The 15000-nt window shown below is 35.9% G+C and overlaps 1 long non-coding RNA gene across 3 annotated transcripts in view; it reads left to right on the forward strand.

Moving 5' to 3' along the window:
* The window catches only part of LOC136839259 (uncharacterized), a 219860-nt gene that overhangs the window by 21219 nt on the left and 183641 nt on the right, over positions 1-15000 (forward strand). For 2 of the 3 annotated variants that reach the window (XR_010853267.1, XR_010853269.1), the window contains one exon: positions 10651-10779. This is a non-coding gene — a long non-coding RNA (uncharacterized lncRNA). The remainder of the gene's footprint in view (positions 1-10650; positions 10780-15000) is intronic. The other variant, XR_010853270.1, reaches the window with a different exon arrangement.

Here is a 15000-nt window from a genome sequence, read left to right on the forward strand (position 1 = left end):
GGGGAACAGATAATAAAAAAATTTGCCTCCTTGACAGAAAATACCAACTTGCCCAGCCCCAGCCCCGCCTCAAGCCAAATGGAACTAGTAGATCCGAGAGAAGAATGCTGCCCCATCAGTTCCCACTCGGATGGAAGAATCGAAACCATCGTCGCCAAGAGGGCGGCACAAAATGCAACAGAAAGTGAAGAGGAAGAGGAAGAAGAGCGAAAGAAGAAGCAAAAACATAGCCGAGGAAGCGGTCCAGTGACCTCACCGAATGATTATCGGAAGGAGGAAGAAGAAACCAAAAGCATCTGGCAATCAAGGAAAAGCCAACTAGAGATCGTGCTATCCCTCCAGCTGGAAAATAAATACAAAAACCATCGAAGGGAAAGTAAGAATAATTGATAGGTTCATCAAAATGAATGTATTGGCTACAGGAGGAGCACCATCCCCAGGCAGAAATAAAACTCCACCTATACGGACTTATAACTGAAAAACGAGTTTCCCTTCTCATGCATCCAATTTAATACAGGCAATGGAGAAGAAATAGCCCGTTCTCGCCGACGACAGGGACTAACGACTCACAGTTCTGTGTGTCTGAGTTTTGTTATTTATTACTTTCGCTTTAATCAAAATTAATATAACTAGTATTAGTATCATTATTATTATTATTATTATTATTCTTATCTTGCTTCATAATGTTAAACACAATAAAAATAATCCAGCTTAATGTGATTAAACTGACAAAATGCAGACATAGGGAACTGTACAACGAATTCCGACACCTTGACCCCGACATCATCCTCTTGAATGCAACAGGGATAATGGATGATTGCCCCATCAAGTTCTTTGGATACCGAGTGTATCAGAAGAACAGCGCCGGGGAGGATCATGCAGGTATTGCTGTTGCAATCAAACACCAAATCAAGCACAGACCATTGATGGATTTTACTGACGACACGTTGGGCATAACTTTGGAGACTAACATTGGACCTGTCAATATCGCAACGACGTACATCCCTTGTAGACGAGACTATATTTATTATCAAGACTTCGTTTCACTATCACAGAGACCAGCACCCACCTACCTCATTGGCGACATGAATGCGAGACATCCCACCATCGCTACTGCCGACTCTAATCACCGCGGGACTTTGCTAAGTAGACTAATTCAGAATGACAGACTGAAGTTTTTAGGACCGGACTTCTCAACGATGGTGAGCAACAAAGGACGACCAGACATCATGTTAGGAAACAGGAATGCCTGTTTAAACTTTACGACTACGAGAGGTAACGTGACGACCTCAGACCACCTACCCCTTCATATCACGATCTCGACAGCCCCAATAAAAATTGAACCAAGAACTATCTTGGACTATGACCACGCAAACTGGGACGACTTCAAGTTAAAAATCGACGAGACTTACGTAAATGACAGAGTGAACATTAACGACACAGAAGGGAAGACGAAGGACGAACTTGATGAACGTCTATACTACTGGTTTGCAACAATCCTGATGGCTATCAACGCCACCATACCCAAGAAAATCATACAATTTAACTCTGGACCTAAACGAAGTGACGCTCTCAATCTTTTACAAAGTCAGTATTCTGACATTAAACGACATGCAGACATCTTTGGGTACACGAGACATATGAGAGACCTTATACTATATATCCAGGACAACCTTTTTGAAGAATTTAGAAGACTACAAACTGATTTCTGGGACAAAACTGTACGTAAAATAGACCTTAAATATGACGACCATACAAATGTCTCAAAGTTCTGGAGAGGCATCGACGAAGAAACTGTGACTATTTACAGACCGACGATGGAGACAAAATAACAGACAGCACAGACAAGGCCCAACTCATGAAGACTGTGTGGGAGAACGTTTTTCAAATAACTCCCGAGGACAACCAACACTTCGACGCCGATAACAAGACACATGTACTTGACTACTTAGAAGCAGAAAGACACAGACTGGCCCTATATGACCTGACTGACTTAACCCGCCTACGAGATGACAATTACCTAACATGTAAATTCAATGTACAGGACATAGTTAACATCATTAAAAGATTCAAAAACAAAGCTCCAGGTATTTCAGGCATCAACAAACTAATTCTTTCTAAATTACCCGCCATTGCAATATTAGATTTAGCTAATATCACGAATATGACCTTCAGTCTTGGCTATTTCCCAGTTAAATTCAAGAGAGGACGTATGACTTTTCTACATAAGGACCTAAATAATACTCATGACCCCCTTAAATACCGACCAATTACACTCTTGGAAGTACCTGGGAAAATCCTGGAGACCTTGTTAAAAGATAGACTGACAATGTACTTAGAAGACAATGACATTTTTCCTAAATACCAATTTGGTTTCCGACGAGAACGAGGGACTCAGACCGCAATTGCAACACTACATGAAATGATAGCACTGAATCAAAGCCGACGGTTGTGGAGCGAACGTTGTGTGCCGCGATGTCTCAAAGGCTTTCGATAAGGTCTGGCACGACGGACTGAAGTTCAAACTGCTACACCTCGACTTACCTGACATAATGACAAAAATCCTTTGCAATTTCCTAGACAACAGACATAACGACATCACTTTCGAAGGACAAATATCAGACACTTTTCTCCTGAGAAGCGGTGTCCCTCAAGGATCCGTTCTCTCACCGACACTGTACATATTCTATACACACGACATGCCACAAGGGGGAGTGGGATGCACAAACCTTGTCTTTGCCGACGATGTGACACAAATTATAATGACAAATGACAGAAGCAAAGGACGGTTAGCCTTACTGACAAGCCGGCACATTAGTGAACTTAATGACTATGAAAGACGATGGAAAATTAAGACTAACCAAGACAAATTTACATTACTTTCAATTTCAGCAACAAGACCGGCCGACGTAATAGTTGACAACAGACGAATACCGTTCACCAACAAAGCCAAGGTGCTTGGACTCACCCTGACCCGCTGTGGGATGTTCTCTCACATCCGACAAAGGATCAGGAGTGCTAGAGCTATCAAGGCTAAATTGGCACGGTTTGGACAATTACGACCAAAAACTAAAGCCCACCTCTACAAAGCCTTAATCAGACCTGTGTTAGAATACCCAATAATCCCGACATGCCTACTTAGTAACAGCGACAGACGAAAATTACAGCAATTTCAAAACGGAATCCTGTGTTGGATAGATGGCTGCGATAACCGTAGTCTGGAAGATGGTGGTGCGGAAAGACTACATGCAAGATATCGCATTGAAGCGATAAACTACCGCTACCACCGACTTGCAGACAGGGTTTGGCAGAAGCTCTCTGACCAAGATGAAGAACTAACGACAGACAGCTTAATTTCTTTAGACGATGAAGACTATAGAACGCACCTCTGGTGGCGAAGACTCTCCAGATTCATACAGGACGATTTGCCGGACCCCATCTTTGTAGACACTGACAGCGATAGCGACAGGGACAACTAAGGAACCAAAGTATGCCTCAACCAACACTCAGTAACTAATCAAAAGAGTGGACATGGGTGTGTGCTTGAGCACGGGCGTTTAAAAGCACGGGCTTGAGTGCACATGCATGCCACTCGAAGAGGACTGCCAAATTAAATTAAATTCACTAATTTCTAATTTCAATAGACAACAGACTATACTGCCGCCCTTTGAGAGCGAGAGAGGGTGGGAGGCTGTAGCCTTCCCAGCCCCTCACGTGTTTTTGACATTCAAGTGTCATGTGTGTATGTGTTCTGAATGATAGTAGGTGAATGAAGTGTGTTAGATAGACGTGTGTATGAATGGTAGCCCGCACTAACTGTAGGAGATACTAACACACTAACACTAACCAAAGGGGAAGGCGGTAATTAGAAAGGCAAGAAGTCTAGTACTCTTGCTTAGCTAACCCGCCCCCACAATAATAAAAAAAAAAAAAAAAAAAAAAAAAAAAAAAAAGGGAAAGGCAGTAATTAGAAAGGCAAGGGGTCCTGCACACTTGCTTAGCTAACCTGCCCCCGTAAAAAAAAAAAAAAAACATAAGGGAAAGGAGGTGACCTGGAAATCCCAGAGGAATACCACCCTGGTATCTTCAACCCTCCCCCGCCAATACTATAGCCTAAGACCCACTACTAACAGTAATTTAACTGGAAATGCATCCACGCACTTGCGTGGAGTGCACATAATGCAACTGACTAAACAAACTGCACAAATGTACTGCACAGTGGTTTGAGTCCTCCTCCCCTCTCCCCCTACAGGGAGGGAGGGAGGGAGGACGATTTCAGTATTGAGCCTGATTAAACAGCTTAGCCTTCGACTTCTGCCTTTTGCCACACATCCGCTGCACCTTGATAACCTAGACACACAAAAATAACGGACAGACAATAAACTGTTATTTCACTCGATGTTTCGTGTTCATCACGAACATATTCCGGTCTACGTTGAATCAGGCCAGTTTCAAGGTAAACACTACCATAATTCTTAGAGGCGGCGGAATAGCCGTCGTTGGAATTGTCTCTGCTGTGATAATTAATGCTGTGTTACGCTAGTGCTTCTTTTAGATATCGACTAAGCAATAAGACAATTTAGCGGCTTTTTTGACGGTTGATTGGTTATCTGCTCGACCCACTTTCAGAAGAAAAAGCAAATTGGTTATGTAAACAAAACACGGTTCCCTTAGGGACTGTAATTTAATCCTGGATTATGTTCTAAAGGTTAATTGGGATTTCAGCCTAAGTCTTATCTAAGTAGCATATGGAGAATTCACCGAAAACAAATCTCTCAGGTTAACGGGCAATCGCATACAGATCCTGCTGACTTGGAGTATTCTCTCTCTCTCTCTCTCTCTCTCTCTCTCTCTCTCTCTCTCTCTCTCTCTCTCTCTCTCTCTCTCTCTCATTTCATGATTATGTTAGAAGTACGTTTGTGGTCGACAAATATACACGACGTCACTAAAGTAATATCAGTAGGTTGACCAGTGTTAATAACAGTATTTCAAAACAGGTTAGTTGCAACTTTTTTATACGTATGTGATTAACGAGGTTCATTTGAACCCGTTTTCATTTTTATTCCCTACCATTGATACCATTGAAATGATAATCTACGTAATACCTAAGAGAACGTTATTGCTGGATATTCATGAGGAGTATTTATAACTTCCTATGTAGGTCAAATGACAGTGTTGATAAATAACAGTGGCACTTATGAAACGAAAGCACAGTCGATATCTATTTTCAGCATTCATGTTAAAAGCTGAAATTCGTTTAAATGACGTTACCGATAGATATTACCAGGAAATATTAAGTGTAATGGAGTCCTTAAATATAATAGCTTGTAGGTATAAAATTACAGGAAATCAACACATTAGGCTATATAAAGATGAGCTCACTTTTCTATTTGTCCTAGTCTTGTAGTAGTTATTCACTTTTCCATTATATCAAAATAGTCTTCACTAAACAATCAAAACACAGAACAATCTGTCTCTTACGCAATGTACTCTGATGTATGTACAGAACTTATCCTCGTTTGTAAAGGAGGGGGAGGCGATCTTGCATTAAATGTTGAAGCGAATCCAAGTTGAATTGGAGAATCGAGTCATTCATTAGACGGATAACCTCTAATTTAACTGCATCAAGAAGGTCAGTTTTCAAACGCTGTAGCTTTCCCGGATACGGGAACAATGCTCTTGTTTTGTGATGGGCTAGTCTCACGGAAATCTGAATGAAGAAGATAAGCTTTTGGGCAAGTGTCATTTGCTCCATATTTTAGGAGAAAAATGAGTCTGTTGAGCTACATATCGTAACATATACTGTAGGGTCGAATGTGCAAAAAAAAACATAAGGCGACATACAGGAAATTTTATAATCAGTACATCGGAGCGATATGTCTTCGCGAATTTTTAGATTATAATTCGAGTGAGTTCTGTATACGGTAAATGAATTACGCAAAGAAAAGATGATAAAAACAGTTCGACATAACGGCATTTTGTTTTGCAAATTCACTCAAGTTTTAGGATTAAAAGACTGCTGGTGTGTGACAACGCTTGCATAATCTTTTAAAGATCTTGAATAAAAAAACTTAACAGTGGAAGTGTGAGAGTATGAAACATTTGAAAGAAAATTTAAACTATGCGGAAAATAAGAACACTAAAAAAGATAAATAGATGTATAACTCTAAACTTTTAAGGAATAAGCCGAAGGGATAAAACGACAAGCACCGTTTCAATACGTGTTATTAGCTTTCGTACTGTCGCCTCAAGCAAGAAATTTTACAAGCATAAAATTAATGAAAGTGAAAATAGGCGTATTTTCCAATTTTATTTTCATGTCTAAGTACATGAAGGAAATCGTATATTCGTTAAGTAACAAAGTAATAAAAAAAAACCCTTTTCCTGTTGCGAAGAGAGAGAGAGAGAGACAGACAGACAGACAGACAACGACGAGAAGGGATGAGGTCTCCTTCACTCATTAACAAAAAAAGAAAATAGTAGCATCGGCAGATTTAGATTTAAATTATTTCTGGCTATGAATAAAATTCAGTATTACGAAAAATGGAATTATCCAACTGCTAGTAAAACAATGAATATTTTCGGCGGCGGAGGAGATTATCTTGGGAAGGAAAGACCATCTGGAGATGCAGCATCTCTTAGGGGATAAGGTAAATGGATCCCTCATTATCTCTAATTGCTTTTCCGTCTCTCCTTTCTTTTAAGAACTTCCAAAGTAAAAGATCAGACTCCTGCATCTCCCCGCCCCCGTGAAAACTTATTAAAGGAATGCGCGGGGGAATATCTGGCCACGCGTTTGTACTTTTTACATGGTTTTAGAGGTAAAAGAAAAGGGTTTTTGTTGAAATTATATTTGAATTCCACAGTTGTAGATTCTGCAGCACCTTAAATGTATGTTTTCAACCCACTTGGCTAAAATACGCGTAAGTGTGATGGGGGGGGGGGGAGTAGAATCATGATAATTTTTATTGTTTTTTTCAGTCATGGTGGAACCTAAGAGCCTGCTGAAATTAAGGACCATCTTACAAGTGGATTCTGAATATTTTTGGTACTGCATCCCATTCGCCTACTGCACCTCTCCTATTTTATCTCTCTCTCTCTCTCTCTCTCTCTCTCTCTCTCTCTGTCCCCGTAGTTTTCATGGCGGCATTTTTCCCATCCCTTAGTCTGTAGAAAAACAAGGACATATTCAGAAAATTTTACAAAGGTAAACTTCAGACTATATTTAAGTTTACCTCCTGTCAAAACTATGTGAAAAACCAAAACTCTTTATAAAGAGGGGAAGGACTTCAAGGAATAAAAAAAGAGACGCATGCGAGACTCTTCTTTTGTGCCTTTTTCTGACTTATAAAATGATAATTTCCATACGTCACTTCCGGCATGCAGCACTGACGGGTCATCTGGGGAGGGGGAGGAAGGCAACTTTTTATAAGAAATCGAAGTTGGAAGTTATAAAGAAAGGTTTATTCCCACGATGAAAGGTTACTGCCTGCGAGAACTTTCGGCATGATAACTTTCCTGTCAAGTACATATTCAAAATGAACGAGTATAACCTCGAGAGTCTCTGCGGCACAGACGAACCTGATTATATACTTAAGTTACTACTGCTGACAATGATTTTCTAAATACTAAAGGAAAATTACAGCACCACTTTTTGGTGAGATGATTTTTTTATCAGTTTTTTTTAGCTAAATATTTAATACTTCAGAAAGCTCCCTGTTTTTTTGTAATATCTCGGAAAACTAGATAAATTCTGTGATTCATTAGTCTTTCATTCTTACAACGGTGTGTGACAACCTGCAACCATTCAAAAGTTGGTTTGTACTCCAGAAAACTAGATAAGTTATTTTCACGCGAGATTCAGTTGATCCTCAACAGCCAAGCAACATGGCTGCGTATTGAAAGCCTCTTACCATTTTCTAGAGTAAAGGCAGCTTTACTCAACGTGACTTCATACTCACATCAATTAGGAAGAGTAAAAACCACTGGATGTTTCTTGATGCCAGAGAAGTTTCCTCATGAAGTAACTTGACGGAGAGTCAAACTTTGAAATCTAGAAAGAGATGGGGCAGACCATTATGTTTCCATTGTTACTGAGTTACTTCAGTCACATCACATTAAATGAGGGTGAAGTAGTATCAGATCCCATGTCTCCAGTTTAGTTTAATTTTTTCCTAACTTCTCTGAAGGTAGCAAAGTGAAGGTCGATAAAGTGCCATTATGAGGAAATTAGTAAATGCCAAAGGAGAGAAAAGAAAATTTAAAATTTACTTCTGAGCGTGATTTCATTCCCTCCCGAGTCTCATTGGTAGATTATGGAAATAAAAGGTTCCAGGTTTAAGCATTTTTTCATTGGATATAAAAAAAAACGGACTGCTGATCATAGTTTTGTCTAGACAGGTAGTATATTCTAGACATGACGCAGAACCGACATTTGATCTATAGGAAATTCATGTCGCGAAACTTTTGATGATTCTAGAATTATATACCCGTTAGCAAATAAATGAGCACATGAGCAGAAGAATTCAGTTTTGTTCCGGCTTATTTTTATTCTAAATTTTTATTTATGCGTATACGTGTTCGTTTTTAATCTGCACTTAAAGAAATAACTCATAATCACAATACCTTTAGTATAGCATTGTACATGGAGATCTATTTGTGTTTGTTCTTTTGCCACTTGTCATAAATACAGAAAAGAAAATATATAATCTCGCCCAACCCGGATAAAAAATGAGACAAAATGCATTAACTCTTTTGCTGGTGTTTTTCAACTAGTACATACCTTACGACAACATCCCTTACAAGAGAAGAACTGTCAAAAACAAATTGTTTTTTCAAGTTATCGGAACCAAGAACATCGAATGATTTGCAAGCAGATATTTTGCACCGAGGAATCCGAGAAGCGCAGGCTCCTCCACTAAAGCGGAGAGAGGCGATTTAATTGAAATTTACATAAAGTGTATTGTTAGACCTCGCTCGTTCAGGGGAGAGTCTTGCCACCTTCGAATTCCATTCGCATGGAGTGACTGCTTTTTTTGTGTTTTTGTGTATTTATGTATGCATATAAATATATAATATATACATTATACACACACACACACACACACATATATATATATATATATATATATATATATATATATATATATATATATATATATATATATATATAGATAGATAGATAGATAAATAGATAGATAGATGAATTTGGACCGTAAGTTTCGTGCCATGGTTACGGTTGCTTTTGTGCAATAATCAATATTTCCTTCGAATTCCATTACCAACTGCAGCCAGACCCCCCAGGAATCTAGATACGCCACTCGCTTTGTAGAGCAAAGCATCAACGTCTACACTCTTTCGAAGTGCGATGTTGTCACACTACCCAGTGCCAGAAGCTTTTCATTTCTTTCGATGCGGAATTATAAAACAGACTTCCTGGCAGTGGTATTGTTGACGATTTTCTGGTAGTATTAATGATGATGTTTGTTTATTGGAGGTGCTGATGCTTCAGTAAATCGACAAACACCATTGTCTGAGCTCCCCCTCTGAATTGTTACAGATTTTTTTAATTTATGCATTCGTTTATTTTTTTATTTATATCCAGTTTTTATTCATTTGTTATTTTTTCCTCTTCAGTTTTTCCTTTTTTGGTTTATATGCTTACTAAAGGAGTTGATGCTTCATGAAGTCGACATACATCCTTGTCTAAGCTTCTCTTTCTAATTTATGTAGCATTTTATTAACATATTTTGCCGTTGATATGTTGATGTATCCCTGTTGTTATTCATTTATTCTTTTCCCCTATTCATCATTTTTTTATATTTGGATGTATATGTTCGCTATTCTTGAAAGCTTGCTTCGAAACTTATGGCTTGTCCCATGTAGATATTTGCTGTTTTGGAAAGTAATAATAATAATAATAATAATAATAATAATAATAATAATAATAATAATAATAATAATAATAATAATAATAATGGTGAAGAAATCCTCGTCGTTGTGGATTTCTCCATTTTAGTAACTCATGCGAGTATAAGATTTTTTGTGAATAATAATGATAATAATAATATTAAAAACTTATTAAAACCGTATAGTATACTGATATTTTACCTTTAATAATAATAATAATAATGGTGAAGGGATTTCTCCATTTTAGTAACATGCGATTATAAGATTTTCGTGAATAATAATGATAATAATAATAATATTAAAAAATTATTAATACCGTACAGTATACTGATATTTTACCTTTTTATAATAATAATAATAATAATAATAATAATAATAATATATAATAATAATAATAATGGTGAAGAAATCCTCGTCGTTGTGGATTTCTCCATTTTAGTAACATGCGATTATAAGATTTTTCGTGAATAATAATGATAATAATAATAATATTAAAGATTATTAGTACCGTATAGTATACTGATATTTTACCTTTTAATAATAATAATAATAATAATAATAATAATAATAATAATAATGGTGAAGAAATCCTCGTCGTTGTGGATTTCTCCATTTTAGTAACATGCGATTATAAGATTTTTCGTGAATAATAATGATAATAATAATAATATTAAAAAATTATTAATACCGTATAGTATACTGATATTTTACCTTGCTTTTGTTGTCTTGTCATCTCGGCAGGACGTTGTTCATTCCAGGCCGCAACGCACTCTCGTTTTAATTAATCCAAATTGCTTGATGGAGCAGACGATGTTGACGAGTTGTCGGACACTAACAAGCTCTGGCGTCGAGTCTCTCCACGTACAACAAGTAAGTACAAGTATAAAATTTTTTGTATGCATGCAAATAGATTCAGTTGTATACATGCGTAAAAGGTTACCTAAGGAGTGAATGAAATAATCGAATTAGTAGATGTGAGTAATTGTATGTTTAGTTGCAAAAACATTGTGAATTGGTGTTTCCTTGTGTATTGAACAGTGTACACTTTACTATTCATTTTTAGTGTTAGTAAATATAATCATCGCATACTTCGGGAAGTTTATCATATGTGTCAAGTCATTTTGTTTTTTTCTTTGTGTTTTGCAGATATGCGCAAGATATGTTATCATATATAATACACGCTTATGGCAGTAAATTATCATTGCTGTAAGGTCTTATCTTTCTTATTTTCATGGTGCTTATCAGAGAAAGTTACGGAGTCATTTCTTACATAAATTGTGTAATAAAACTTAGCCAAAATATTGCTCCTGCTTCTTAGACTTATTTATCGAGTTTAACATTGCTTAAGTCTTTTCCAAGTATTAATTTATCGAGTTTAACATTGCTTAAGTCTTTTCCAAGTATTAATTTTCAGAATCACTTCTTACATAAATTGTGCAAAAAATATAAAGCAAAATATTGCTCATGCTTCGTACACTTAATTATCGAGCTGAACACTGCTCAAGACTTTTCCAAGGATTCATTTTCATCTGAGAATCCTTTGGTTTTTACGAGAGTCAGCATCGCAAATTGTTACCGGACAGTTGAATGTAAACAATCAAATATCTTATAGAAACCTCTTCATCACGGTAAACCCACGCTTTACGGTAAAGTCACGCCCTTTGCAGAAGTCGTTCCACGGCAGGTTTTACCCTGAGGCTTCCTCTTCAACGCCCTCTCCCTCCGTTAAATCTAATATCCCATCCAGCCTCCAAGGGCGAAATTACTAATGGGCTTTTTATCGCTAATGTTTATTTAACGTTTTCATTTTAGCGCAAACATTTTTTTGTCGTATGGGGAGAGATGCTCAGAGGACGCCTTAAGTAAGCTCAATTTTCACTGTAGTTCTTTTCATGTTTTTAAATGTTTATTTATTTTCAGTTTTATGCATTCACCATTACACTATTTATTTGCTGTTATGTTTTTTTTTATTAACATTCGTTTTCTTTATTTTTTGACCGTAAATATTTTCGCTTTAATCCCTAACGATGATTAGTTTTGATGTAATTTTATTAACTTTGTTAATATTTATATATACAGTATAATATATATATATATATATATATATATATATATATATATATATATATATATATATATATATACTTGTTTCACATGTTCTATCCTTATCTCAGGTGTTTTATATATATATATATATATATATATATATATATATATATATATATATATATATATATATATATATATATATATATACTTGTTTCTTATATTATATATATATATATATATATACATACTTGTGTCTTATCTCTATCCTGAGATATTTTACAGTTTGAATTTTATGGTAAACAATTAACAACTGATCATAGCATTGAAGTAAAAATCATGATCAATGGCTTTAATTGTACAGTACGCTGATACTTATTACATCGCACGTTCTACTCAACTATAACTTCGCCGTAAAAGGATTTTTATCTGAAAGTGTCATAAAAAAAAAAAGCTCATATAAGGGAGGGAGAAAAGTGGTAGGTCCTTTCAAGCTTTATAAGCGAGAAAATGTCTCGGAAAATCCCACGAAGAAAACGGAAAAAAATTAATGTAAGCCTTTGGTAATAGGTTTTTTTTTTTTTACTTTCATTTATTTATTTATTTTTTAGCCACGTGAGTGTTAGTATTGAGAATTTTTTGTAGCTGACTTTGTGATTATATTACTGTTGAATGATGAACTTTCATATCCATGAGTTGAACCGTTCCAGACCGAATAAAAAAATATAAATAACGAATAAAAGTAAAAGGAGAATGTTGGAGTTTTATAAATAATGACTTGACAGGTAGATAAATATATAATCACCAGGAGAATGGTATCGCATTACCTCATGCGATAAGGAAAACTTGTTTTAAGATAGAATAGATGTGTAATATATATATATATATATATATATATATATATATATATATATATATATATAATATATATATATATATATATATATACTATTTATCACATCACCGTATTCATATACAATCAAAGCTAGTATCCAATTCACCACTACATATATAGATATATATATATATGTATATATATATATATATATGTATAGAATTATGTAGATATATCTTATTTGTAATATATGTATATGTGAATTATGTATGGTCTTATTTTAATAACGCTGATAAATGAAGTTACAGCCTTAGATTTTAAAAAAATGTGATAACGAATTAAATGTCACTAAACTGATCAGCATTTAATAAGGAATAAGTAAAATCATCACTGTGGGACACTGAAATAATAATGTTTATATTCGGTTCAGTATGAAAGTTAACAGACGAACAAAAATAAAAATTTTGGGTATTTTATAAAGCACGAGAGAAACTGTCAAGAACGAAGGCTCCCGGATAACAAAATGAAATCTTGCGCAAGAAGCAAGAGGAAACTTCATTTTAGGTGATGGCAATTTGCATATGTTAGAATAAATCTTTCCCTTCAAAATGATGAAAATTTTTCGAATAATGAAGTAAAAACTAGACGTGCTCCTGCATGCAGAGATCAATGTTGTATTGTAAAGTAAGTGAAAAAATATGTGCGAGATAACGTCTCTCTCTCTCTCTCTCTCTCTCTCTCTCTCTCTCTCTCTCTCTCTCTCTCTCTCTCTCTCTCTCTCTCATATATGTATATGTCTATATAGATAGCTATATATATATATATATATATATATATATATATATATATATATATATATATATATATATATATATATATATATATATATATATTATAATTTAGAGGCAAATTTTTTCATGTATGTAGATTCCGTTGAATTCTATGGCTTTTTGACTGTTGATCAACTTCTTGTTAGTTTAACAATATTTTCTGAATCTTCTATGTTCTTCCAAATTTAATTGATGGGCAAAACAAACGGAGATTAACTCTTTGTTCCATTTACTGAGAAACACAACACCACAGCTGTGGCGCTGTTTCTCAGTAAATGGAACAAGAGTTAATCTTCGTTTTTTTGCCCATTCACTAAATTTGAAAGAACATAGCAGATTCAGAAAATATTGTCAAACTATTAAGAAGTTGACCAACAGTCAAAAAGCCATAGAATTCAACGAAATCTGCATATATATATATATATATATATATATATATATATATATATGTGTGTGTGTGTGTGTGTGTGTGTGTGTGTGTGTGTGTGTGTGTGTGTGTGTATGTGCGTTTGTACGTGCGTGTGCGCGCGCGTTTGTGTCTGCATATATGGATTTATTTATTTCCTTTGGTCCAATTGTTCCTGGATCGCCTCAACTAGGATTGAGAAAGATATGGGGCTAGCAACCTCATCCCAAAATACTTGCTGAGTGGTGGAAGGTTAATGGAGAGAAAGAGCGAGAGATTTCTGGAAATGGTAAAAGGTAGTGAGGGTTGCGAACGTGAACGGGCTTTCGGATTAAGAAAGGCAGAATCCTCCATTCATTGGAATAGATTGGGTGAAGAAATAAGAATTGTTTACTTCAGTGGTGAAAGGGGTTATCTTTGGGAAGAAGCAAATATGAGGGTGATGCACCTCTTAGAGGATGAGGTAAATTCGTCCCTGGTTTTCTCTAATTGCTTTCTTTTTCCCTCCTTAAGAACTTTCGGAATGAAAGATCAGACGTCTGACTATTATGCCAACTTTGTTATTAGAGATCAGACGTCTTTTGTAAAAGCCTAATAAGGGAAATGATCAAGAAAGTATGCAGAAACAAAATTATCTTTTCAGAGCGTTCTTTATGGTTAAGGGTAAAAGAATAAGAGAGAGAGAGAGAGAGAGAGAGAGAGAGAGAGAGAGAGAGAGAGAGAGAGAGAGAGAATGAATAACCAACGTGCTGTTGCTTTTAACACTTTTTTCGTGGCTTTCCGTACTAAAATCAAGTGGATCTGAGCAGTTAGACACTAGGACTTTTTCACCACCAAACCCTTAAACCTCTCTCTCTCTCTCTCTCTCTCTCTCTCTCTCTCTCTCTCTCTCTCTCTCTCTCTCTCTCTCTCTCTCTCGTTTTATTTCGAAGACATTGCATAGTCAGGTAATTTCCGCAGGTGTTGTCAGGTAT

This window comes from Macrobrachium rosenbergii, chromosome 6, assembly GCF_040412425.1.
Source record: "Macrobrachium rosenbergii isolate ZJJX-2024 chromosome 6, ASM4041242v1, whole genome shotgun sequence".
NCBI classification, from domain to species: Eukaryota; Metazoa; Arthropoda; class Malacostraca; order Decapoda; family Palaemonidae; genus Macrobrachium; species Macrobrachium rosenbergii.